The 24,738-nt window shown below is 39.3% G+C and overlaps 1 protein-coding gene across 8 annotated transcripts in view; it reads left to right on the top strand.

The window, feature by feature from the left end:
- Nucleotides 1-24,738, top strand: part of NDST2 (N-deacetylase and N-sulfotransferase 2) — a 136,712-nt gene that overhangs the window by 5,648 nt on the left and 106,326 nt on the right. The window contains exon 2 of one of the 8 annotated variants that reach the window (XM_042792357.1): nucleotides 5,547-5,723. The exons of the other annotated variants lie outside the window; for them this stretch is intronic. The gene's annotated coding sequence lies outside the window, so the exon portion shown is untranslated. The remainder of the gene's footprint in view (nucleotides 1-5,546; nucleotides 5,724-24,738) is intronic. 8 annotated transcript variants of the gene reach the window in all.

Here is a 24,738-nt window from a genome sequence, read left to right as displayed (position 1 = left end):
ATGATTCCATTAGCCTAGTATTTTATTGGACTTTCAGCTTGTCTCTAATTAATGCTAGTTTGCTTGGCAGTACTTCTGAAGTAAAATCAGAGCTTGCATGTGGATTTTCAGCGCTCCACAACAGACCTTAACTCTTAAATTTTCAATCACTTTGGTGTAAATTCGTCAAGGGAAACAGTGGGATGACAGGCCTTAGCTGTGATAGACTCCAAGTAATAGAGATCAATTTAGAAAAGAAGAGAAACTTGAGATTTACTTCAGAAAGGTTAGAAGAACCCCAGAACATTTTATAAATGTCTATTTTTGTCTTAAGAGCCTCTTATTGAACGGCTTTGTGTTAGCTCTCTAGCCCTACCCAGTGCTTTAAAGCACATGGGAAATAAACAGTCAGTTCTGTCATCTCTTGGATGCTGAGAGTTGGACTCATCTGCCTACGCATGAAGATCTACAACTAAAGTATCCACTTCTGTGCAAGGCACTGTAAGTTTATACTAAGGGTATGTTAGGGCACAATTCATTTCACCCTAAAGCAGATGTCCACATTTTGTCAGGTGAATCACACATTCTGGAAGTTCTTTTTCGTTTTTCCACTGAATATAATGAAAATGGAGGATGTTAGTCCAGATGTAGAAGATGTCATCAGGACAGGTATCTGAGCAGAAGGCAAGCTGAACACCTCCCAGAGTGATACTAACGTGCTCCTAACTGCTGCTTTCAGCGTAGCATTTTTAATACCTTCACTGATAATTGATTTACATAAATTTGTCTCTTCTGATCTTTAACTGTCTTTCCCATCTTTAGAGCACTTTTTCTCTAGATTTTTTGTTTTGTTTTTTAGCTTATGCTGAGGCAGTGATTCAGTGCCACTCACACTTTATTCTGAAAGCTTTTTCAAATATTCAGTGTTATAGCATGCTCTGCAACTGCTGATTGTATTTGCCTTTGACTCTATGGTTAAGTTGTCCAGCAGCCAGGGTTCCCCTGTAACTGGTAACCAGGATCTTTCTGTGGTCCTGGTCAGCCGTGCCTGTCCCAGAGAAAGCAGACCAGTTCATGAGTAGGTCTTCATTCAATTCAAAACCTTAACTGCTGAGATTATAGTTGGCTCTGGAAGCAAGCTGAATGTCAAAACATCAGGTAATGGCCTATGATTTTTCTTTTGTAAAGAGGCAGGCTTCTCTCCTGCATAGTCTCAGTTTTGCACTGCTGGAAGTTTTAATTTTGAACGAATGATGAAGTCAGGCTTGGAGTTGTCCAACACAGTGGCACGTTGTGTTTAGATCCCTGCTTGAGATGAATAATGTAATTTCACAGCAAGTTGAATACCTCTTAATATTTGACGGCCCAAGATGAATGAGGAGCACAGTAAGACTGAGAACTCTGTGCAATCTAATTAAAGGTAGAAATTTTCAGTGGAGAGGAGGTTGGTGTCTTGGCTGACTCGTTAAATTGTTGTCCTCTTCCATCTGTCGTCACCTGCGCATTTGTATTTCTCTTCTGGGCATCACCTGTGTGTGGGTCTGTTTCAAGTGTAGAGATGCCTTTGGAGTGGCATCGTTTGTCTCAGCTGCAGAGCTACAGAACTGAAATCATCGGCACCTTACTGTTGGTGAACTGCTTGTCCTTCCAGTTATTGAGGGCTTCAGAGGTACTAAAAAGAGCAGGCAAAAACTAGGGTAGACATTGCAGTGATCAATGTGGAGCAAGCATGCATGAGGATGGCTGCAGCTCCCTGTTTCATCAGCTGTGGTGAATCCACTTTCAGGAGAATGATGTGACCTATCACAGTGTTGAATCTGTCTTTTCAGTGGGATAAAGTGGGATCCTGGTCCAGTCCGGCAGCCATGAAGAGGCAGATTCATTTCAGCATTGAAGCCTGGCATAAATTGCTGGTCTCCATGTCTGATCTATTGTCCACCTCTGAAACATCAAGCTTCCCCTTGTCCCTTCATTTCAGTCACAAATAATGTATTTTAATTTACTTGTAATTTCATTGTTTTTATTCATTTTTAATTAAATGTTCCGGATTCAATCAGCGATACTTCAGCTCAAATTGCAAGTGCTTTACTTGTGGCTGAGTCATAATCATCTTCCCCATAAGCAGAGATCTGTCACTGTCTCCTGATTTAGTTTTGTCTGCAGACTTTCATCCATATGCTTCCTTTATGTTCCTGTTTCAGATCTGGCAACTTGTATCAAAGCATGATGTGAATAAGCCTACTTCCCTGAGTTAAGGCTACTATGAAAAAGTGCTGTTATCTTGTGTTAGTGTCTGTAGTTTAGTGTCTTGTAACTGTGCATGGAACAGGGTATGTTTTCATGGCCCAAGTCCACATAAACATATAAACACAGAGCTTTCTGCAGGAAAACTTTATTTTCTTCAAACAAAATATTGATGTATGCCTTTCCCAGCATTACTTTAAAATACAAATTCCTCACTAACCACATGTGACAGTACAGTGCCTGTGGTAGCAGGCAGAGCTTGGAAGTCTCTTTTGGTCTTGCATTGTGTATGTGGGCAGTTTAAGAACAAGGTAGTGTTCAGGGATTGTTGTAATTGCAGTTGATGTTGGGTATAATGTTTCTCTGAGGTTGTTACAGTTAATTCTTTTGCACGTTGTAGAGGTACTTTATAGTCTCGGATGTCAGTCCTACCTTTTTCCCATTGCTAAATGAAAACAGGGTGAAGACACCCTTTGAACATATCTCTTGTGGCTTGGCTTTAAGCTGATGCACCCACTGAAGAAAGCAATCCAATCCATTCTCAATATTGGCACAGCCACTCAGCAAGCAGGATCAGGAAGCTGATGTGGAAATTAAAATAAACAAAACAAAACAAATCTCCTTTTTTTGCGGTGTTATCGTTTTCCAGGAGAGAAAAAGTTACTTTTCAGTTGATCAGTAAGAAACCCAGTCAGACTCGAATGCTTTTGTATTGGCACAGCACAGAGTGCTTTGGGGACAGGATGGGTTGGTGAGGTGTCCGGACCATTCTCTCTGGAGAAGAGGTGTGACCACCTAAGCATATGCCAGACAATCCACCTTAAAAGTACAATTTCACATGGTGTAGGCTGAAGAGGAGTCTCACACTACTCTTTGTACCAGTCCAGCAAAATTTTTAAATGTCAAATTTATCTAGGTTAGACTTAACTAACAGTAGTCATGACAAACTCCAAAAGGGTATCAGAAACAGGCAGCATGACTAAGAGCCGAGCTGCATGCTCAGCAGACTGAGAGCCAGTAACTGCAGCCCTTCATTGCTGCCTGTTCTTTTCCACTTTTAATTGAACACTGGATTAATTTTTATATCAGTGATTTCATCTGAGGCGAAAGATTGAAGAAATCATAGTAACGGTCATTTCTAAAAGAGACGCATCCAGGGGAAGAGGAAAGCGGTTGCTTTGATCAAGGTGAGGACCAGACCTGGGGCCACAAGTGCTGCACTGCACTTTTTTGCATCCAACTCCAGGACCCGCCAGCTTCTCTGATGAGCAGTGCTGCATTATCTTTATGTTCCTGTACAATTTACCAGGGAGACATGACATGTTATGTTTCTACAGAATGGTTCTTGGTTTATTTTTTTCCCATACCTTGTTTAAAAAAATAATAAAATGAATATTTCTTTGTTTTCCTCAATATCTTTTCCTAGAACCCTGCCACTGACAGTCTGACCCACGATGCTATTCTGGACAGGTCACTGGGGACTGAAATTGTTGTGAGTGCTCAGGCCCCTTCCCTTTCCTGCAATTATATCTTCCTGAAACACATCCTGTGCAAGGGTGAAGATCAGCAAGAAGCAATGTTGAAAGACAAAGCAGTAGTAATTGATACAGTGTCTGCACTGGAAGTGAGGCTGTTCTTGAAGGATATGTTTGTAAACTGGTCTTAAAGGCTATACTGAGTAATTCTAAAAATGAGCAAACTTTAAAAAATAAAGACAGACAAACACCTCTTCATACAAATGTAGGGTGTAAACCACAAATGCAATATTCCATTTTTTCCCCTGTCATTAGACTTCATCTGGTAAAAATGTTAGGTGGGGATGCAGAGGTTGTTTGGTCTTCATGGGCTAGTGATTTAGAAACCTTACGCTTGCTCTACCAGGATGAAGCTGATGTCACCATGCTTGAAAATGAGTCATGAGAGCTCTACTGGTTTTGTCCTCTCTTCACGACCCTTTGGCACTGGTGTTATAGAGCCTGTGCTACCAGCTCTCGATTGGGACATCTGTAACTTCTCCTGGGGTTGTATGGAGTTCCTTCTTCCTTTGCAGTCACGACCTTTTACCATAGATGTCTTCCAGTGTAGCTGTGAAACTGCTGACACAAGTGGCTGTGAAGCTGGTGAGCACACATGCCAGGACTTTTGTGATGGCCAGAATAAGATGAGGGAACTCAGCCAAATGAAATGGGAATGACCTTGTATGCACAGACGTTAGGATATAATCTAACACTCAGCTGTTAAATTTAGATTTCCTACAGTAGATTATCCTTAGGTAATATTGTATAGGAAAACCTTGCCATCCAACTTGATTTCCACCTGTCTTGAAGGAAAAGGAAGGAGAAGCAGAAAGAAATGTTTTGTTTCATGTAAAGTTATGGGAACAGACTGGCTACTGCACTCAAATCCATCCTGTGAATGTGAGGAGACTTCTCATCCCTTTCTTCTGCCTGTAAGGCTGGACTCATTGAGACTGCCGAGATACAGAGCAGTGGGTAATAATAGAAAGAAGTAGAAATTACTTTTGACTAGTACTGATCTGAATCTAGCTTTGAGTTGGTAATACTGGTGCAAAAGACTCTTTATCCTGTCACTGTGTCCTCAAGAGCATCTTAAACAGGGATGAGGAAGTATTGTATCAAATTCTTAGAAATGTCTGTTAATTTTCATTTGGTTTGGAAATGGCAAATTCTAGGAAGCAGTACATGAGAGCAAGTACAGTAGTTGTTCCCCTGTTGTGGTTGCTCGGATATGGTGTCTCTCTCCTGGGGAGCAAGTCAAACAGTGTGTTTTCTTGGCTTGGCAAACTTCCTGCACAAGGTCATCATTGCTATTATACTGGTAGCACAGCATCATCATGCTTTAAATGTACTAGCTGCAGAGGTTATAAATGACTACTGATTTTTTTGAATGCTGAAATATTTAAGTATTCAGCTTGAAGCATTTTATTGAAGGGGCCTCATTACCAGAGCGAGTGCCAAGTGCTTTAAAAATTCTGTGCCTATTTAATGTAACTCATAATGGACATAACTAATCACTTCTAAGGCTTAAAACCTTTGGTGCATAGTGCATCTGTGAGCAGGTAGCTGTGAGACTGGGCAGAGGAATCCCCTTTCTCTACCCTCTTCAGTAAAAGCTCTTTCTCAGCACAAAGGTCCAATTGCTGCTATTTCTTGTATAGTGTGCAGAGCACAGGAATATGTGGGCAGCAAACTAATGCACAGTGCTCTCCTGTCTAGTGTTTCATTGTTCTTTCTGCCCGAGGCTTTGCAACCTTGGTCTTTTTTAGTTAAAATCTTTAAACAATGGATTATCTGTTTTCACAGGCTTTAGAGGATTTGAAATAGCAGTCACCCTTAGGCATTTGGCTCAAGATTACAGCAATAAATACATTCATCAGAGCCCCCTGGCCCTTCCAAGAGCCAGACAGTCATAAGATTACCTCTACCATATTCTTCTGCTTCTAACTCCAGTGAAGTGTGTCAGCCTCTTAACAATTCAAGGTAAGCCCTGTTTCTGCTGACCATTCGCGCTCAGATGGTTTGTGAGAAAGGGGGGATGTGTGTGGCGAGGTTGAGAACACCTACAATAGGGGATCTTCATTCTTGCTGGGATGTTGGCATTTACTACATTACTGATCTGGATTTTCCAGGAGATCAGAAACCTATTTTGAAAGCCAGCGTTGCTTTTTTTCCCCCCAAAGCCCAGCAGTCTAAAAATTTAATATAGCTTTAAAATTTTCAAATGGGAATGCAACTTTAATCCATATTGATGTTTCTCATCTTTCTGTGCCAGCTACTATTTTTCTGAAAGATGGTGCTGGGACTGGAAGGCCCCGTTAACGGAGATTACAAACCAGTTGCCACCCAGTTGTGATATGTGACGTGGCATTTTCTGTAAGAGCGCTTCCTGATTGTGCTGTTTAAACAGTGAATGTAATGTTTTTCTTCTGTTACCATGAAATCTAAAGTAGTTTACAGATATCAGATATTCTGCAGTGTTGCTTTGGAGAAAGATGTCAGCTGTCAGAAAGAGACCAAAAGTCAGTTCCAATAAAAAGCTACATTTTCTAAAGCAGTTTATTTCTGGTTAGAAGAGCTGTTCATTGTATAACTTTGGATGGGCTGTGCTTTGCACAATGGAACTTAATTTTCTAAAGAGCAGCTTTATCTCAGGAAAGTTCATAACATGGAGAGATCTGTGATGTCCGTGCATCTGAGGTCCTGTGAAGATTTCTACCCCTAACAGATTCTATTGATTTTCAGCAAGTGCTATTTCCCAGACTTCTGAGCTGTTCTTATCACACCACATCATGCTGCTCATCACAGTTAAGCAGCATGTGCTGGTTGGCCACTGGTTTTATCAAAAGACCCTCCCAATACAGGTATGCAGATTGGAAAAGGAGAAAATTCCATTCTCTTTGGAAGGTTTTTGTACTCTGCTTCTTTTTTTTTTTTTTTCTTTCTTTTTTTTCCTTTCCAGTAAGGAATGATAAACATTTACTAAACCACACTTTATGTTTTCAAAGTATATACTACACATTACCTTTGCCTTGGAAAACTTTGAGCTTACTTTTCAGCAAAAGATACAAATATTTAAAGCATTTGTAAATAGACCTGAGTCAACTTCAGCACTTTGCCACATAAATTTTCATCAGAAGATGGTGGAATCATGGAGTTGTCTTTTGGGCTAGTACTTACAATGATTGCAGCATTTTCTACTGTAGTTTTACTCTTTACCACCACTCCTCTATTCCCCTTCCAGGGGAAAAGTAATGTCACTTTTTTTCTTTTAGTAGGTGGATAAGGATTGTGAGAATTGGTAGCTTAACTAAGTAATGTAGCGGGTTTGTGTCTGCACTCTAGAGAATCTGCATATTGAGGCTGGTATCTTCTTCACTAATGTAGGTAGGTGGGATAGGGAAATTAATATGAACTATCATGAACATGAATGATAGTTGTTTTGACTGTCAGAAGAAAGTGTATATACAAAATATATGTAATATGTGGTTATTGATATTGCATTACAGCTAGAATGCTGTCATATTCCCATGAGAATTAGCTGAGAGATACAATGTCAAGGAAATAAATGTAGCTTAAGCATGCTTAAGACTGTAGAGCTGGTTAGAAACTCTGAAGATGGCACCCCCACTGCGCATGTGTGAGCCTGGGGCTGAGTGACCCTGGTTTCTGCCCTGAATTTCAGGTCCCTGCCTGTTGGATATGGTCAGCACGGGAGTGGCACCAGAACTGAGAACCTGTCTGGCAGTCTGGACTCTGCAGTCTCTGTATAGAGAGGATAAGAGGGAGCTCCTGTATGGGGGGTACCCAAGGGTTGTGAGCTGGAGTAGGCCAGTATACAGGCTGATCCTTAAAGGAGATGGAAGCTGAAGCTCTAAGTTTTGGGAAATGAAGACTGGCTGTTGAAAAAAGGTGCCTGATTCTAGGAAATGAAGGGGGTTCATAGAAATGGAGGACATGCTGAGGTTCTAGTAGGCTTTTGGGTGCTAATGAAATGGAAAATATTGCATTAGGAGGTTACTGTATCTGTCAGCTTGTGTTGCCAAAGGGGGAAATGTTAGACTGGGAACTGACAGATGACCAGCAAGGACAGGCAAGTATGGCACGAGGAACATGAGAAGGTTAGATTATAACAGGTTAGGTGGGACAGACCGGCTTTGGAGGAGAAAAGAAGATGAAATAGCTAAGATACAGATAGCAAGAAGTAAATACAAAGGTTTGTAGCACCTTCTTGTGCCTTGAATGGAATCCAGGTCTCTGAATCTGAAGACCCGGTTGTTAGAGAATACCTAAAACATTTTGGCAATGCTGCTTCCATTTTAAAGTTACTCCACACTGAGAACAACCACCTATAGTGGCTGTAATTTATGGCTAGCTCAAGATGCCCCCGTGGCAGATCAGGTGATAGCTCTGTACATGTGATATCATTGGGATGATTATGTAGTGGAATTCATCATTTAGTATTTTGTTTTAACATGGAAATTGGAGACAAGAGGAGAGATACACATGGGGGCACATGTATGGATGTGCACCACCACATTCAGATATTCTGAAGGTTGTGAGGACAAACACTAGTGAGATAGAACCTACCAGAATTAATTTTACTTATACAATCTTAATGTGTCCCCCTTAAATAAAACAATTTCTGACTTACATGGATCATGAGAGTACAAGGGAAAAAAATAATTTTCCCAAACTCATTCTTTTAATTCTGCCACCCATACATGTTCTATTGTAATTACCCTAAGGAAGAAAGCATGCTACCGATTGAAGGGTTTTTTGTATCTACAGGTATGAATTGAACTTTTGGAACCCCCTAAGGTTAGTTAAGCAAGCACTGTATATGTATTAATTCTTCTTACTTGTATTATAGAGTGGTATGTGCAGTTTTCAGCCTTGAAATACTAGATCTTGGGAGCTGAACTTGCTGTGTTCACTTGGACGTTTTTGCCCGTCTTTGAGGAAGAATGAGTTGCAAAGAAAATCATACCTTGAATTACTTCCTGTATTTTGTCCTTTGGTCCTATCTTCTGTGACAATAGCATTAGTGTTTTGGCCTAAATGATAGTGAAGCTTTGCTATCATACAGAGAGAAAACCCCATAAATCTAAGCACTTTTAGGGAAAAAGGAAGTGGAAAGGTTGAGGGTGGGAGGTTCTGTGAAACAGCTTAATATACAGCTTATGAATCAGTAATTTCCTTTCCTTTTGTAGTCATTTTGTCCAGATACAGTATTTTCCTTTTCCTTGTCAGGCCAGCCCCTTTTTCTACCCTATTTGTTTAGGGAAAAAACTGCAAGAGTAACATGCAGTGGCATGGGTGTTTTTTAGGCCATGAAACTTGAAGCAAGGAAACAGGTAGGAATCCACTGCTGGAGCAGCAGATCCCACAGATAGTAGGATAAATGATGAGCAGATCCCTCTCCTAATCTGTCTACTGTGTGCCCTAACAACCCAGATCACTCACCACCTCGAGTTTGTCATACCTGTGAAGAAGTGTGCAGCTTCAGAATGTATTCTAACATAATAGCTAACAGGCAAGGTCTGTAGACAAAAAGTTACTGTGAGTGATTATGAGGAAATTGAGGAAATCCTTTTAGACTCAAGACTGAAGCAATAGTTCAGAGAGGTATGGCTCCCTTTTCATCTCAGTGGCATATTACCACAGAGTTGTTTCAGTAGTTAGACCTTTTCAAGTTTCCTTTTGAGGGGAAAAAAAGTACCACTTTTTATTACTGTGTTCTACATCAAGAATTCCATGTTATTTTTCAGGAGCATGGCTCCTTTTGTCATTTATATATGTAGGAATTTAAATTTGGGGGCTCTTAGTGGAGTTGCTGTGTTTTCTGTAGACTGGAGTATCTTTTATTACATTGGTCTTGTTTGTGTTGCACTTGGTGATGTAGCTGAGCAGTCCTGTGATCTGATATTTCATTCTTAAGCAGTTCTGATCAAGAATCTCTGTGTGATCAGTGGTTCATTAGGCACCATAATTAAAAGACCCATTTTTCAATATTACCTAGTTCAAATCCATGTCTTCACATTGAGGAGACCAAAGAGGTTAACAGTCAGTTGATCACTGTGTTAAAACAAAACAAGAAAATACTTCACCTCTGCTCTATTACAAGGCCACTTTACTGTAAGGCTGCTGCTGGCAACCTGCGTGCAAATTTTGAGATGTCTGCCTTTTTTGTAACTTTGTGGAAATTCATTAGTTCTCAGAGTTGTGATTGGTACTTAAATGGTATTTTTATGTACTTAGCCCTAGGAAATTTCCACCACAGAAGGCAAGAGGCAGTCCTTGCATCCAGAAGCTTACTACTTGCAATAGTCAGCATACAGATTTAGTCAGAAGTACTGGGTGCAGCAGACATTGGTGTTGCTGCCTGCTGACCCATGGCTTGTGGGGTCTTTTCATTTCTGAGGGCCGCTCAGGGCTGCTTGTGAGCCACGTGCCCTTTTTGGGAGGAAGGAGGGCTGGTGGTGGAAGCAGGCATCAGATCTTCTGAAGCAAAAAGTCAGGGTAGGAGACAGTCACAGACTTTACTGATGGATTAAAAAAAAAAAAAAAACAAAAAAAACAACAACAAAAACAAACAGGAAGTGAGTCATGTTAGTCTTCCTTTGTCAGCAACACCCACAGGAAAGTCGCTGGATACATGTTTTTCATATTAAAGAACAAATTTACTGTGCAAGGTGTTGAGGCTTGGAAGAGATATGCAGAAGAGGGAAAATTGATGTGGAGAAGTCCTTTTTAAAATGTTTTTAAAAGTAACTTAAAGGAGATGTTGTTTTGTAATCAGTCTTTTCATTTTGTGCCCAACGTTGAATTCAGCTGTTTTGAAGCTCTCAGTAGTTTGTCTGTGCTAGAAGTTATTTTTTGGCATCAAATGGAAAATGGCATTTGCTTGAGGCCTTTCTGTAAAATGCTCTTGCCTTTTATCTCATCTGCATAACATGCATCTGTGGAAGGTGCCTGCCGTGTCTACTATTGTCTCCTCCCTGCTGCTGCTCCTTCACTAGCAAATATGTTTAGTTATTTGTCAGTGCTATTTCAGAGAAAGGTAGAAACAGGTGAATTGAGTAGAACACAGACTACTCTTTGGAGGTAGTTAAACTGAATTCTCAGTGATGAAAGAGAAACAGGAAAACAGTAGCTTATATGCAGGGCAGGTCTTTGTCGTGTCTTAGTGTTTGTGGGTGCATTATGTACTATTCTTTTATTCTTTCATCAGACCTGTTAAAATTATGGTTTTCCAAGTAGGTGTCACTGGATTGTGTTGCAGATTCAGAAGTGTGTGTAGTAGAAGGGATAGCAGTAGCTGCAGTGTTTATACCTCTGCTGCTTCAGAGGGGGAATAGTCAGGCAAGTGGGACCATCTTCACTTATAGCCTGGGTTGACAAGGAGGAACTCAGCAAATATCCATCATATTTAACTTCTTAGCATTAGATAAGTATGAAAAAACTCATGAAAAATGCTGTTTCACTGATGTTTTGGTGTATGACCAGTTTTAATGTCTCTGGCTCATTCAGATTGAGCATTCTGTCATAGCCCCTCTCTAAAGTGCCAAAAGACCTTTCTTCATATATCCTGAAAACACTATGCCGTTGATGCTTGGTCACTGCCAGTGTCAAATGACTTGAAACCATTGCGTAAACTGTCATTGTTAGGCCTATCAAAGACAACCTTTAATATTTTTAAAACTGTTGAATCATCTGGAATTGTCCTTCTAATAAATGGAGAGATTATTTGACACGGGTGAAGCCCTGATGGCTAACATCAAGGAGGTAATACCAGATCACTATAAGAGTATTTAGATATCCATCCATGTTTTCCAGTTGTCATTACAAGAAAAAGTGAAATCAAGTAAGAGTACCTCTGAAGATGGATAGCAAGATATTTAATCTATTTCAGGGCCACCTGTAATTGCAAGAGATGCATTACTGCTATACGAGGCTCCTTAATTGGGGAGTGGGTCACACGCTTGCTATTATGGTTTTCAGATGATGGAGGGGAGGCTAGCCAGCACACTGGAGGGGGTTTGGCTTCAGCTTCTGTCAGTAGTTCTGGCCAGATCCACTTCATGGCAGTGAAAAGTGTCAGGAAATGCCTTACTCAGCTTGCTCTAACAATCTGGGTGGATGAAGACAACTAATTACTGCATCAGAACCTCCAGGTGGATTGTTTGGTATATTTCCTCCTTTCTGTCAGTTAACTAAGTAACCTCTTTCAGTAATTTTTAGGTATTGTTTGGCTGGTTTTTATATATGTCACTTTCTTAATTCTGTACAGCAGCATCATGAAGGCACTGACTGTTCCAAACTTCACATCCTGCAGGTAGGAATTATGTCTGATGACAAGTTCAGAAGAACAATACTCCAGTGACTAGCTAATTTGTACATCTGTTAGCCTTGTTCCCACCATCAGGGGAGAAGTGTCTCTTTCTCTTATACTAAGGTTGTGCTAATGTGCTCAGAAAACCCAACAGCCCTTTAAAAACTCTGGAATTACCAGCATTCTTCATGATGATGGTATTGCTAGTAGTTTTTTGATGGGACCTTGGTCCTGTTGTTTCTAGGCCTGGATGCTGAGCTGTGAGGGAGGTGCTCTGAGCCCTGCTCTTTAAGCCCTGGTGCAGGGGCACAGAAAGGGTAATGCTGGTAAGAAACATCACCTTGGGTGCAGAAGGTGCAACGTGTAAGTTGTTGGTAGCTTTCATACTGATTACAGCATTTCTGTGAATTATGATCATTGCAGAGTACTTTCTATTTATGAAATAGTTACTCTGTAGAAGAGATATTGACGATTTCTTGTTTTGAGTAGTGATTTTAGGAATAGATAGCTTGCTGTCATCAGAAAGGGAGACTGTCTATGACACTGGCAAGTAACAAATTCATCGCTAGCCAAAGGAAAAATATTTCACTGAGCGCACAAATTAGTTTGTGGAACTCATTGCTGCACTGCATCATTGAGGCTAAAACTTGGTAGGGTCAAAAATAATCTGATATTTATGTGTTAGGAGGGTAGTAATTGTGGTATAGACAAATCCTGCAAATGAAAACAAACTTTTAAGGCCTTTTGAAAAGGACAGACATCTTCCTTGATCTTAAAGTATCCCTAAATGTAAAGGATAAGAAGGACTGCTTCTCCTGATGACTATTTTGCAAATTTGTCTTCAAGGCTTTTTTCTACTAGTCTTTGAAATACCTGGAACTGGACAGTACAGCTAGTAGGATACTGATGCGAATGAGTTTTAGGCCAAATTCAGAATTATATTATTATGTCTTATATAATTTTTGAAGTGTTTTAATTAACTATGGTTCTTAAAAGACCACAAAACAATTACGAATATCCCACTAAAACCAATTTGTTATAATATTACAATGGTGAGAAAATATGAGGTAGAAACATGTTCTGCAATGCAGGCAGGCTACTTAAATGTAGGGTTTTGACGGGATTGAGGAATAACGTAGATTTTTTTTTTTTTTTTTTTTTTCCCCCAGTATCTTCAAGAACTGTATCAGTGAGTAGGCCTATTTGTTATTTGGATGGATCAGGCAGTCAGTGGTGCATCTTTAACCTATTCTCAAATTATGTTCAATTTAAACAAAGTCTAGCGTTATCTCATTTTGGACCGAAGTCTGTCTGCTGTTTTGTTTGTCTAAACCTTTGTCCTTGTGGAGAAACTGAAGAGAGGTTAGAGGCCTTTGCTGGTGTCAGTGCTCCACCCTTGTTCCACAGGAGCATGACTCATAAGTGGGCAGCTGTGTTTCTGTGCTGCTGATACAGATTGGATATGGGTGGGTTGAGAGATGCTCTGACAGCCTGTTGAAGTTGTTTTGCCATTCACACGTAAAAAGGCTGTGTATTATCCAGTCCTATTCTGCCACACCTGAAGTATTGGACCACCACGTTGGTACAGAGCAGCCTGCATTAATTTTGTTTGTAGCGTTGATGCTCCCTTGAGGCATCGGGGCTTGCCAGGGTGACCTGCACCTTTTCTGGCCAGACTGATTCTGAGTGCAATGCCACAAGCTAGACTGAGAAATTGAGTTGGTGGCTCATGGTCACAAACACAGAAGTATTTTAAAAACAGTCATTACCTCTCCTAAATGAGTAGGTTTCTCTTTGTTTTCAAGGCAAAAAAGTAATATTTAGATCCTTATTGGTTCTGTTAGTCCCAGTTTTTTAAAAATTCATTTACTTCACGTATTTGGAATCTACAGTTCAGGAGCAAAAAGACACATCAACAAACGTGTGTGGTTGATGGACAAAATATTGACACTATATTAGGGAGTTATTGTTCGCTATCTGTTCAACCATCAAATGCCAATAAATTAATGATATCAATGTACTGCTGTTGTAGCATGTTTTGCTTTGATTGTGTGAAAACAGAGGAAGACTTGTCAGCAGTAGAAGATCTTAAAAGAAACTGTTTAAAACAATCCAAGCATCATAACTTTGGGCATCTTTTTGCATTTATGTGTTTGGCTTATGCATTTTTACCTATGGACTGGAGTTTCTCCAGCCTGAGCTTCAAACCCTTTTTTATTGTGGTGTCAGATACTGGCCTCAGAGAGGCATGACTGGCCTAATGTGGTATCAGAGTTTATAAATAGTTATAGAAAATTAGGGCATACTCCCAGTTAGGGTCGTGCTCTGTATGTTGGAACTGTGTTGGTGGACCAGGACTGGGGTGGTAAGGGATGCTGCTGCCAGGAGCTGAGGCGAATTGGGAGTGGTTCATGATATAGTAGAGGAGGGAATAGGGAAGAATAAAGAGAGATGAGTGCATTTTAGCCCATGCCTTCAATTTTTTTGTTTTCCTCATTAGCAAGTTCACTCAGTGTGTGTTCATTAGTTTAGATTTTTTGATACCTCATTGACTTGTATTATCTCAAAGTCCCAGTGACATGACGTGAGACATGTTAGATAAAGATTTTTGCATAGAGGCCGATGAAAGAATTCAGTGCAAATGGAGAATCCTTTTCATCAAAGTGCCCAAATAGAATACATTTAGATGCCAAAGGCACCTTTGTGTTAACAGCTGTTACTTAACAATGATGGTTTATTTTATAATGTACTGGAGAGAAATTAATACTACTGAAAAGTTACTTTTTCTGTATAGATCTGTAATATTATCATATCTGTCCTCTTTTAGCATATGGTCATTGTGCATGGTGCTTTATGGCCACTGATCTCTTCTCACCCCACCATTTTCCTTCAAATCCTGTCCTTTGTCCTCGATGCTGAAATGAAAATTTGTTTAATACTGCTAAAACTAGGGATTCTGGTTTTGGTATATTGGAGAATAAATTTGTGGTTGGAATTGTTTTCATCCAAGCTGAAATTTTGTCTGCTTTCCTGCAGTTTTTGTGCTGCAGTTGAAAGGATATTGGCCATGTATTAGTCCATATGTGGCTGGAAAGGATATGTGGAAGTGAGAGGCAGAAGCTGATATTTTCTTTCACTGTGTTTTTTAAGACAGAAACTAAATATAGTGAGTGTTAAACAGATGGCTATGTTGTTGCATAATAAATATTTGAAGAAAATTAAATTATGTCCTGCCTGTTGTTTGCTGACGACAGTTCCAGCCCCCATAGTAACAGCAGTATTAATAATAATAGGAGGATTTACAGTCTAGCTATTTTTTAATACTCAAAGTGAGGTGCCTAGGAAGGTTGTATAAAGAGATTTTTATTAACGTGGGAAAGATCAAGTATGATGTACTTGAGGTCATCCAACACATCAGTGACTCCCTTGAAAGAGCATGCAGATCCCCTTGTCTTCAAGACAATATTTTTCCATTTTAAACCATGCTGACTTGCAAATACTTAGTTGAGCATTTCCTTCAGAACTTCGTTGTTTGATTTTTTTTTTTTCTTAATTCCAACCTAATTGTTAGTAAAAGTTAATTTGCCAAGAGGAGACAATAAAACCAGACTTGCATTCCTGCCCAGTGTACTTGAGCAACAGGCTTGCTATGAAAAACCTGCACTGAAGGTCCTCCTGAGAGTTTTGTTGTGAAGAGGAGAAGGTGATGGATGCCAGAGAGATGATGAAGACTTAGCTGAAATGAGAGGTTTTATTTATACAGCTGAGCTTCATCTTGTGATATTAATAGCGTACAGGCATTTATTTTGGATAGAGGGGATGGATTCTGTATTTAGCTGAGGTCAGTGTGCTGCTCCTTCTGGCATGAGCCGAAAATCCTGTTGCTGTTTAGCTGTTTGCATACATTACCTTATCTTTACTGGGAGGACTCTTTTATTTCCTTCTGTTAATCATTCTGCTGCTAGACTGAAAGCCATGTGTGAGAGATACAGGATGAGAGCAAGAACTGTAATATCTCACTCAGAGGTGAGGAGGTGGGACAGCAGATTGGAGCCACAGAAGCGGAAAGGTTCATCTGGCCCATGGTCCATCCCCTTTTCTCAGGACTCTGCAGAGATGCTGGAAAGCAAGTTGAGGGTTTCATGAATTGTTCTAATTATCCATTTCCTGCCAACTTCTACTGATATATTTCTGTCCTCTGGAAGTAATTGTATCACGTGATAGAAGTGGAATTGGTGCTTATCACATGGTAATATGTGTGATGGGAGTAGTTTGCTGCTGTATTGCAGCAGAGCATATAATCTGGAGTGTGAGTGGGATGTGGTTTTGGTTTTGTTTTAGTTGTTTTTTTTGTTTGGATTTTTTTTTCCAATTTGTGGAGAGAAAGCAAGGCCTGGAATTCTTCACTGCCTCTGTAAAAAAATGCCATCTGCCCCACCTTAAAGATACATTAATGGTATCCTGATCTCTTACATGCATGGTTGGTGCTGTTGCCTGGATACAAACATAAAGTGATTAGAAAGCTATCATTAATATAAAATGAACAAAATAGGTCATAAAAATACCCAGTTAGATGTTTTTCCAGTGTGCCCACCGTGCATGTTGGTACTTGGCTCTTTTGCTTGCTTGTTGCAGATTGTGCTTTGCCATAATACTGCGTTAGGCTTTTCACTAAACTGCAAGTACAACGTCCATGATATTTTCTGCCAGCTCTCTGTGGTTTCTTCCCTGTTCTTTGAAATAAACCCATATCAGTTTTTCTCACATCATTTGTACCCTTCCGTAATCTGTTACCTTTTGTGTGTCTTTGATCAAATACTGTCTTGTCATTTTAACTTCTTTCAGCACACAATTGTATTTTTAGTTTCAATGTGCTGCATTACTCTTCTTGGTAAATATATGCACTGTGTCACATAAAGGAGTGTTAAACACCTCTACAAAAGGCCCTTGTTTTTTAACATGTCCCTAGGGTCTTGTAATGGATTTGTTAGGACTCTGGGGAGATGTCTATTTCTAACCTAGTTTCTGGTTCAGCAGTTCTCTCTTCCATCATTTCCTGCAGCATTTCCAATTTTCTTCCTGAAAATATATGCTCGTTTCTGATGCTGCACTTCCCTCTTTTTGCATGCTTTTTTCGGGTGTAGATGAAAATGTCTGTGACAGTTTGGTTATGTTTCTTCAGTTAATTCTCTATTTCTTAAAGTGTGTTCACATATAGAAGTGCTGTACTTTAGGTGTTATTTTTCTCTTTCCAGCTGTTCTAGTTGCACTCCACGATACTTTTGTTTTCAGAGCAAAGTAACTAAAGCAATTTTTTAGTTCTCATGGCTTAACAACCAACTGCTAGAGGTGGACAGCAGTGACTGAGTTCTTAGTTTGTTTCAGCTGTGAAATAAATTGTTCACGTAAACCCTGCCTGTGTAGGCCTTTGGTATGAACTGGCAAAGAAGGAGAAATGAAAACAGTGATACTGACTTCCTAAATTCAGAATGGTAAAGAATGAAAGTATTCCTTGCTTTCTCTTGGAGAATTGTAACATATTGTTTATCCACCAGTATTACTGTGAATGAGTGCTATGTGTGGGCAACTTCTATCTGTGCTATGTGGTGATTAGGGAAAGCGGTGCGGGAGGACTGTTTTGTGGTTAATATGCTGTAACTGGGATTAAAAAATTTGACCTAGGTCCCTTGCTCTGCTTTTCATGTGAACTTCGGTAGTTCACTTCGTTGCTGCCTCAGTTCTGGTTTTGGCAAATAAGGATAATACTTCTGTTCCAATACTTGTGTGCTATCTTTGTTAGTTTTGAAAAGTATGTGGTACGCGGACTCTCTTTCATTACGCATCCAGAAATCTGATTATATAAACAGATCCAGTTGTGTGCTTGTGTATGTTTTTGGATAGATACATAGTGCATAGCAGTCCTAACCTTGGCTGAAGCCTTTTGGTGTGTGCTGTAATATAAACAGCAGTGCGAATATAGTTGAAACAAATGATATGATGCTTTCTCAACAATTTGGTCACAAAATACAGCTTCCTGTTTTTAGCAGTAGGTGACTTTTTTAGGTCTTGCTGTAAATACTGTATGATAGTGTTCAGAACTCATACGTCAATGCACAAATACATAAAAGAAAAATTTCTGTCCACCATTTCATGACTTTATTTCTTTGATATCATGATTCATTTTATTATAAAACCCATTCTCCTTTTTGGCTTACTTTGTGTCATAAAATGCACTTATGAGAAACAAAAAAAAAGATGATGTGAATGCCATATCCAGTCAGAGACATGGTATCTATAATGTGTTGTTTTCTTTCCAGTAGTTCCTGATGATCAGTTGTTTTGGAGGAACTGATAAAATCTCTACAATGGACAATTACGTAATTATGAGTGAATTTCAGAAACACTTAAGAGATTTAAGCACACACATCTTGCTGATAGGCAAGGAGGTTAAGAAAAACCCAAACTATATAAATGGCTATCTCCTTTGTGTTTGTAGAAACTAAAGATGTTTCTATTTTCATATTAATTGCTAGCTTTTACTAAAATATTGCTCTGATAATAGATTACATGGGTATGCATGGCTGCTTCTCCCTTAATTCCTCCCACTTCAAATGACTTCTATTTTTACTGTGTGTTGTTGCTTAAGGTAAACATCTTGTTTAGACAAAATATATCAGCTGCACAAATACTGAACAGTGAAGGCTAGCTAAATAGTAGGCTTGTGGAAAAGAAGCAGGTGTTGTAGTGGATCATACCTTGTACATGAGTCAACAATGCAAATAATGTTTATTGAAGGAGTCCAACATCTGAGACACGTAGTCTTTCTCTGTGATGTGTACTGGAACTGTAGACTTCTGCAGCTGTATTTGCACACCATACTTGAGGAAAGATGAAGACCAACTGGCAGTAGCTCAGGCGAAAGCAACAGCAGCAAAAATGTGACCTACAAGTAAAGAAGGAAAACAATCGGGATTGCTTAGGCTGGAGAAGTTAAAAGAATTTAAAATTTTTCGTGTGCTGCAAAGAGAAAGAGAAAAACTTCTCTGTGTTTACACAGGGCAAGACTAGAAGTAAAGGGATTAAATTGCAGAATTAGAGTAGACTTCAGGAAAAACTTCTCAACAGCACAAGCAGTTAAGCAGTAGGCTGGATTGCCTAGGGACCTTCTGGACATTCTATGTGGAAGGTGTTAGTGGAGATAACAGGCGAATGTGTTGGGAATGCTTTAGATATCACTGATCTCACCTGAAAGAATTTCTTTCCAAGCCTGTTGATTTCAAGAGTACCAAAATTGCTTCTGTATAGTTTCCCTTCAGTTTTAAGCATATTCTTTTTCCTTGTAATTTTAATTGAATTTTCTTGAGGATTTTTCTTTCTACTAAATAAAGCTTCAGTCAAGGTGGACTTAAACACATTAAAGGGGAAGGATTTGTCTTAAGAAAGTGTATGTTAAAGAATATTAATATATATATATATAATGTCAGTATTGTTTTTTCTAAATGTCTTATTTACTTTTTTACTATGCTGATCCAATGACTATTTTCACTGACACACAGGATAAATTCTTACAGAGTAACTACAGGTAATTTATAGCTCATAATTAAAGACCTCCCTCTCTGTTTTTTCTTTCTTTCTCTCTCATTTTCTTTCTTGCTGTGCCCACAAACTGCCCAACAGTGCTCTCTGCTAGAGTTTTTTAAACTAATCCACATTATTCTGTGTATTCAACCAACCTCACTGAAAGTTGTGTTCAGTTGAAATTTTATTTCAGTTTTTGCTTTCTTTTGCAACTATTTAGTAACAACCTTAAAGAAAATAGATGCTAATCTTCACGAGCTCCACAAATACCCTTCTTCCATGCTCAAAACTGATCAGTGATTCTTGTTTTGTTTCTTTTTGCCAGTTTCCCGCTTGTGACAGTACTTTGTTCTTCTTGCCTGCACAGTGACTTGAGTAGCCCTTTGTGAAGGACTTGACGAAATCTTTTGAGAAAGTTCCAATAAACAATGTGTTCTTGTATTCCTTTACTTCATCGGGTTTTTTTCTAATCCTTAAAAGAATTCAGCTCCTTAACGGATCTACCTTGTGTTCAATTCATCTTGTCCCCTCAACTATGCAGAAATCTTCAGTGTTCACATGCTTAGAAGGATTCTCCTCCCCTCTGTTCTTGAGAAGTCTTTGGGTTTTTGCAGACTTCCCAGTATACAGCATTTCATGTTTACTTTCCTATGCTGAGGTGATGCCTACAAATGGGAATACAGGCCCACAGTATCCCATGGACATTTTTCAGTGGCATAAGTTTTCACACGGTCCTACTCAACTCTTGTCCCTGCATAATCTTGTGCATAGTGCCATTACAGGTATTTATGTAGAAGCATGATGTACTAAATCTAAAATTGAAAAATAGTTGGCTCACCACAGTGTGTGCCAGCATAGGGCAGTGGCAGCATGACAAAGGCAACATGTAGCTAGTTAGTGTGTGGGAGAGGGAGGAAAGGGGATACCTGCTGGCTTCTGACAGTTCTGTTGGCTTAACTCTGTATCATACCTGGTTTAAGATATGTTGGATTGTCTGTATTGATCTCTTCCTTATGCATTAGGCAATTTAGGCTGAGAGTAGGAAATTTTCAACAGAAAGCCACAGAAATGTAATCACAGTAGTGCTGAACAACATAATGTTTAGCCATGATGTTAGCAACCTTGTCTCATTGTATTTTACTGAGAAATGTATGTTTTTAACACCTTTATTACAGCCTGGGGCTTTTTTTAGACTTTGGAGATGCTGAATGTTGAAGGTGAATCAGATGTAGATGAAGACATTAACAGAGAAGAACTAGAGATATTGGAAATAATGAGACTATCAAAATCAGATGTTTCCCATTTGTGTGGAGGCACTGGAGAGAATACAGTCAGAAAACGTTTAACCTGAAATGTGTGTTTTGTTGGTGTGCCAGGCTAAGAGTGAAACTGGAAAAGCAGTAGTGTTTTTCCAAGCACTAGAAGCCTTTGGGGTGATTATCTGTGCAGCTGATAAACCAGTTTGCAGATGTGTCATGGCAGCAAAAACCAAATTAATATGGTTTTGGGTTATATGAATTAAAGAGAAGTTCTTTCTTGAGCAACTGTGAGAGTTAACTTGCCAAGTGTGCAGGCCCAAACATCTTGTTTCTAGACAGATGTAAACCAACTGAAGAGAGTTGAGGAACAACTGACAAATGAGTACACACCAAGGAACCGACAGGCAAACATGCCTGCCTTGGCTATGTGATAACTAGAAGTGTAGCTGAGAGATGTGATAAGAGTCTACAAATATTTGAGAGGCACATACTTGAAAGATAGAAACTAATTAAGTTAGTAAGGTGAGAAGGGGCATAACTAGAAACAAGTGAATGAGATTGTGAAATATATTAAAGGATGGAATAGTCTGGCCAAAGGAAAGGTTGAAAGAACAAATATATAAGACTGGTAGAAAGATTCGGGAAATAATCTAAAGTCAAGGAGTCAGCTTTCTGATGAAAATAGATTGAATAATTTAGTAAGTCTCTTTTACCCATTTAATTTATGTTTGCTTTTGAGGTATTAAGGCAAGTTGGCAGCCTCTTTAACTCTTTAGTTTTGCCTTCCTAATGCTTCCTGCTGATCCAAATCTACATTATTGCATACCAGTCTTAAATGCTGTCTTCCTTTGGAAAAATATTTCAAAAAGGAACAGTTGGGCAAACAATGTAAAAATATACAAGGGGAGAAGAAAGGTGAATAAGCTTTGGGAATGACTCTCAAGAACATTGTTTTGTTTCATTCTGCCTGAAAGCGGTAGCTGCAAATTAATGGGAGTAAACTAATAGCAGAGACAGAGGTCTAGCTGCACTGTTTTGTTCCTGTTTGCATCTAGGTGAATGATGGTGAGGGAGCTCCCAGGCTGTGAGTTATTTGTGTTACATTCAGCTAACCTGCAACTGGTGGGATGGTAAGAGCAGGAGCAGAACGTTTTTAGTGTAGAGGAAGGCAGCACATAATTTTTCCTTAATGAAACAAAGTGCATTTTAAATTGCATACAGAAAGTCAGTTTGACTGCATCTGAGAGGATGGAGAGTAGCACTAAGATAAGATGCTCCATTTGGCTTGTGTGATAGGGTAAATAGTAGAAGGTGTTCAGGTTCAGTGCTACTCTCGGTGGCTTCTTGACTGGCTAGATGCAGGTGCCTGCTAGGCTCTGGGGTGGCGAAGGAATACAATGAGGAGTCGCATCGAGCTGCTGCCAGAGTCGCTGGCTTGTGAGAGGAAAGATGTAGATGTGCTTGGCATTTGCTGGCTGACTCCTGTTGGCTGGAAGGCAGCCCTGGGATTAATTTGAGGAGATGATTTAAAGAATTTGGAAAGTACTAGTTTTGGGGTTTTCCTTTGTAAAGCAACCCTAAACCTTAGTTTTCAAACAGCACTAAAAGAAAGCAAATTTATGATGCTACATTGCATTTTTGTACATGGTCTCTATGTGCAGTCTGTACAAGGATTTAAGCTGTTGTCTAAGCTCCAGTACCAAGGACTTCATCTGAGCCTGTGTTTTAACCTTTTTTCATTATGAGGAAAGGTCTTCATGTGAAATTTAAAGCCCAGTTCTTGGTGCTGTGATGCTTATGGTCGTGGAAGTTTCAACTCTTGATGGGTGGACTGTCAGCTTTTAAAACAAGCCAGGAGGTTCTTAGAATATTCTTCCCCTTCCTGCTTTTCATTTTATATATTTGGGGATCAGTTTCAGTGATTCAGACTTCAGATTTAGTCTTCACTTTCATTTGCTGTGTTTTTAGGGAGGCACAATAGCACGTGCACTGTCTTGTTAGAATAAAGCATTTGTTTGCTCAGCCTGTGTGCAGTGATCTTCATACTTGCATAAAATAAAGTACTCTCTGATCTTTCTTCTCTGTGTATCTCTAATTCAGACCCATTTTACTCTTTCCCCTCCCCCTGCCCCCCCCAGCTGGAGGGTGTGCTTGTGAGCCAGGCGTTGTTGGCTTTCACTCTCTTGCTCTGTGTGCTGGCTTCTGAACAAAGGTGCCGCTGGGAAAGGTGAGTGCTTAACTTCCATCCTCTTTGATGCAGATTTATGTTCAGAGGAACTGATAAATTTAGACTCACCAAACCTGTCACTTTAAACCATGTCTAGGTTTGCAATGGAGAAAATCTAATCTACCAGCTCATAAAATCGTGAGCGTTAGCCGTCAAAGCACTGTTAATTCTGGTTTAGTGTAAATTGTGTGGCATTCTGCAGCACTGCAGATCAGAGAAGCTGAAAGGTAGGCATGTATCAACTCTTGAACAGATCTGAATTTAGAGCTACAGAAATCTCTGAGGCTCTGAAAATTAGTAGTAAAAGTCGATTTTTACCCTATGACCAGCATGGGAAGGGATGGCTGAGAGGAGTGCATGACTACCCATTTCCCACATAGTTGTCTGAATTCTTCATCAAATCTAATGTCTGTCACATCGGCTGTCTTCTGAAAGTAGCTGAGGTAACTGGGCATTAACTGAAAGAAAATAAGCTTTTATGAAATCGAGAAAGCTACTTATGAGATGGGGGCTAAGTTTAATAATATTGCTCTGCTGTCAATACTTAAAGAATTTCTCAAAACCGATCCTTTCAGTCAGTGAAATGCTGAGTGTGCCAGGCATGCAAAGGTGCGGGGGGTGGGGGTGGGGAGGGTGTCGTTTTACAAGTGTTTCCAGTTGGCAGTGAATAGAGTAAAACAATAGAGGATTAGCACAGAAGCGAACTTTTAAAAACATCTAGAGTGCTTTATGGATGAGAAATAATGTTTGTGTTTTATCTGCACATAAACAAAACTTTGTTTATAAGAGAGTATTAGTACTTTAAGGAATGGTAGATGAAAGTATGTGATACTGTGAAGTCTGTATTGGTCTGTTTTCCATGAGGCTGAATTAACCACCAGAAATGGGTATGTCTTGCATAAGATTTGAAGATCATTTTTCAGGAGCATCCATAAAACTTGATGCTGTCAGATATCACATGCGTATTCGTCTTCCGCAGACAATTTTCCTCATGCGCATTCTGTATTTAAAAATACCAGTGTTGTCTACTTCCACCAATAAAATCACTCTGCATTAGAATTATTAGCTTAATATTTTAGGAACCAAAGAGAGTCATGGGTGAAACATTCTAGAATTCTCCAGCTAATAGCCTAAAAAGTCTTTTTATATATAAGAAAGTATGTAAAGTAAATATCTTGAGTTCATGAAGAAAAATATCTTGGTATGCTCAAGATTAAAAGCAAATATTGTATATTCCATTAGAAAGTTGGACTTCTATACTTGATAAAAATTGAGTATGCTGAAATACATAGTTTTATATTTTGTCAGTTACTTTTATTGCTTAATTTTTCCTGTAGTAAAGTTTTTAAGAGATACCACTGAATCGTTAAGACAAATGTGATTATTATAAATATATTCAATAAAATATTAATTACCTAAAAATTATATATCTTATCTTGTAAGAGGCTGTTGTTAGGAGAGAAATGAGTATTTAAATATAAAGAGGTTGGAAGAGCTCCTGTTCTGTAATTGCATTCATGATACACTTGCTGTTGGTCTTATCTGAAGCCTCTTCATCTTGTCTCAGAATATTTGTCTACTGATGTCAGAAGTCCATGC

The sequence above is a fragment of the Tyto alba genome, unplaced genomic scaffold (genome assembly GCF_018691265.1).
Source record: "Tyto alba isolate M040663 unplaced genomic scaffold, T.alba_DEE_v4.0 Super-Scaffold_1, whole genome shotgun sequence".
Lineage (NCBI taxonomy): Eukaryota > Metazoa > Chordata > Aves > Strigiformes > Tytonidae > Tyto > Tyto alba.
The sequence above is the reverse complement of the archived record's forward strand: the minus strand, read 5'-3'. Positions and strand labels throughout refer to the sequence as shown.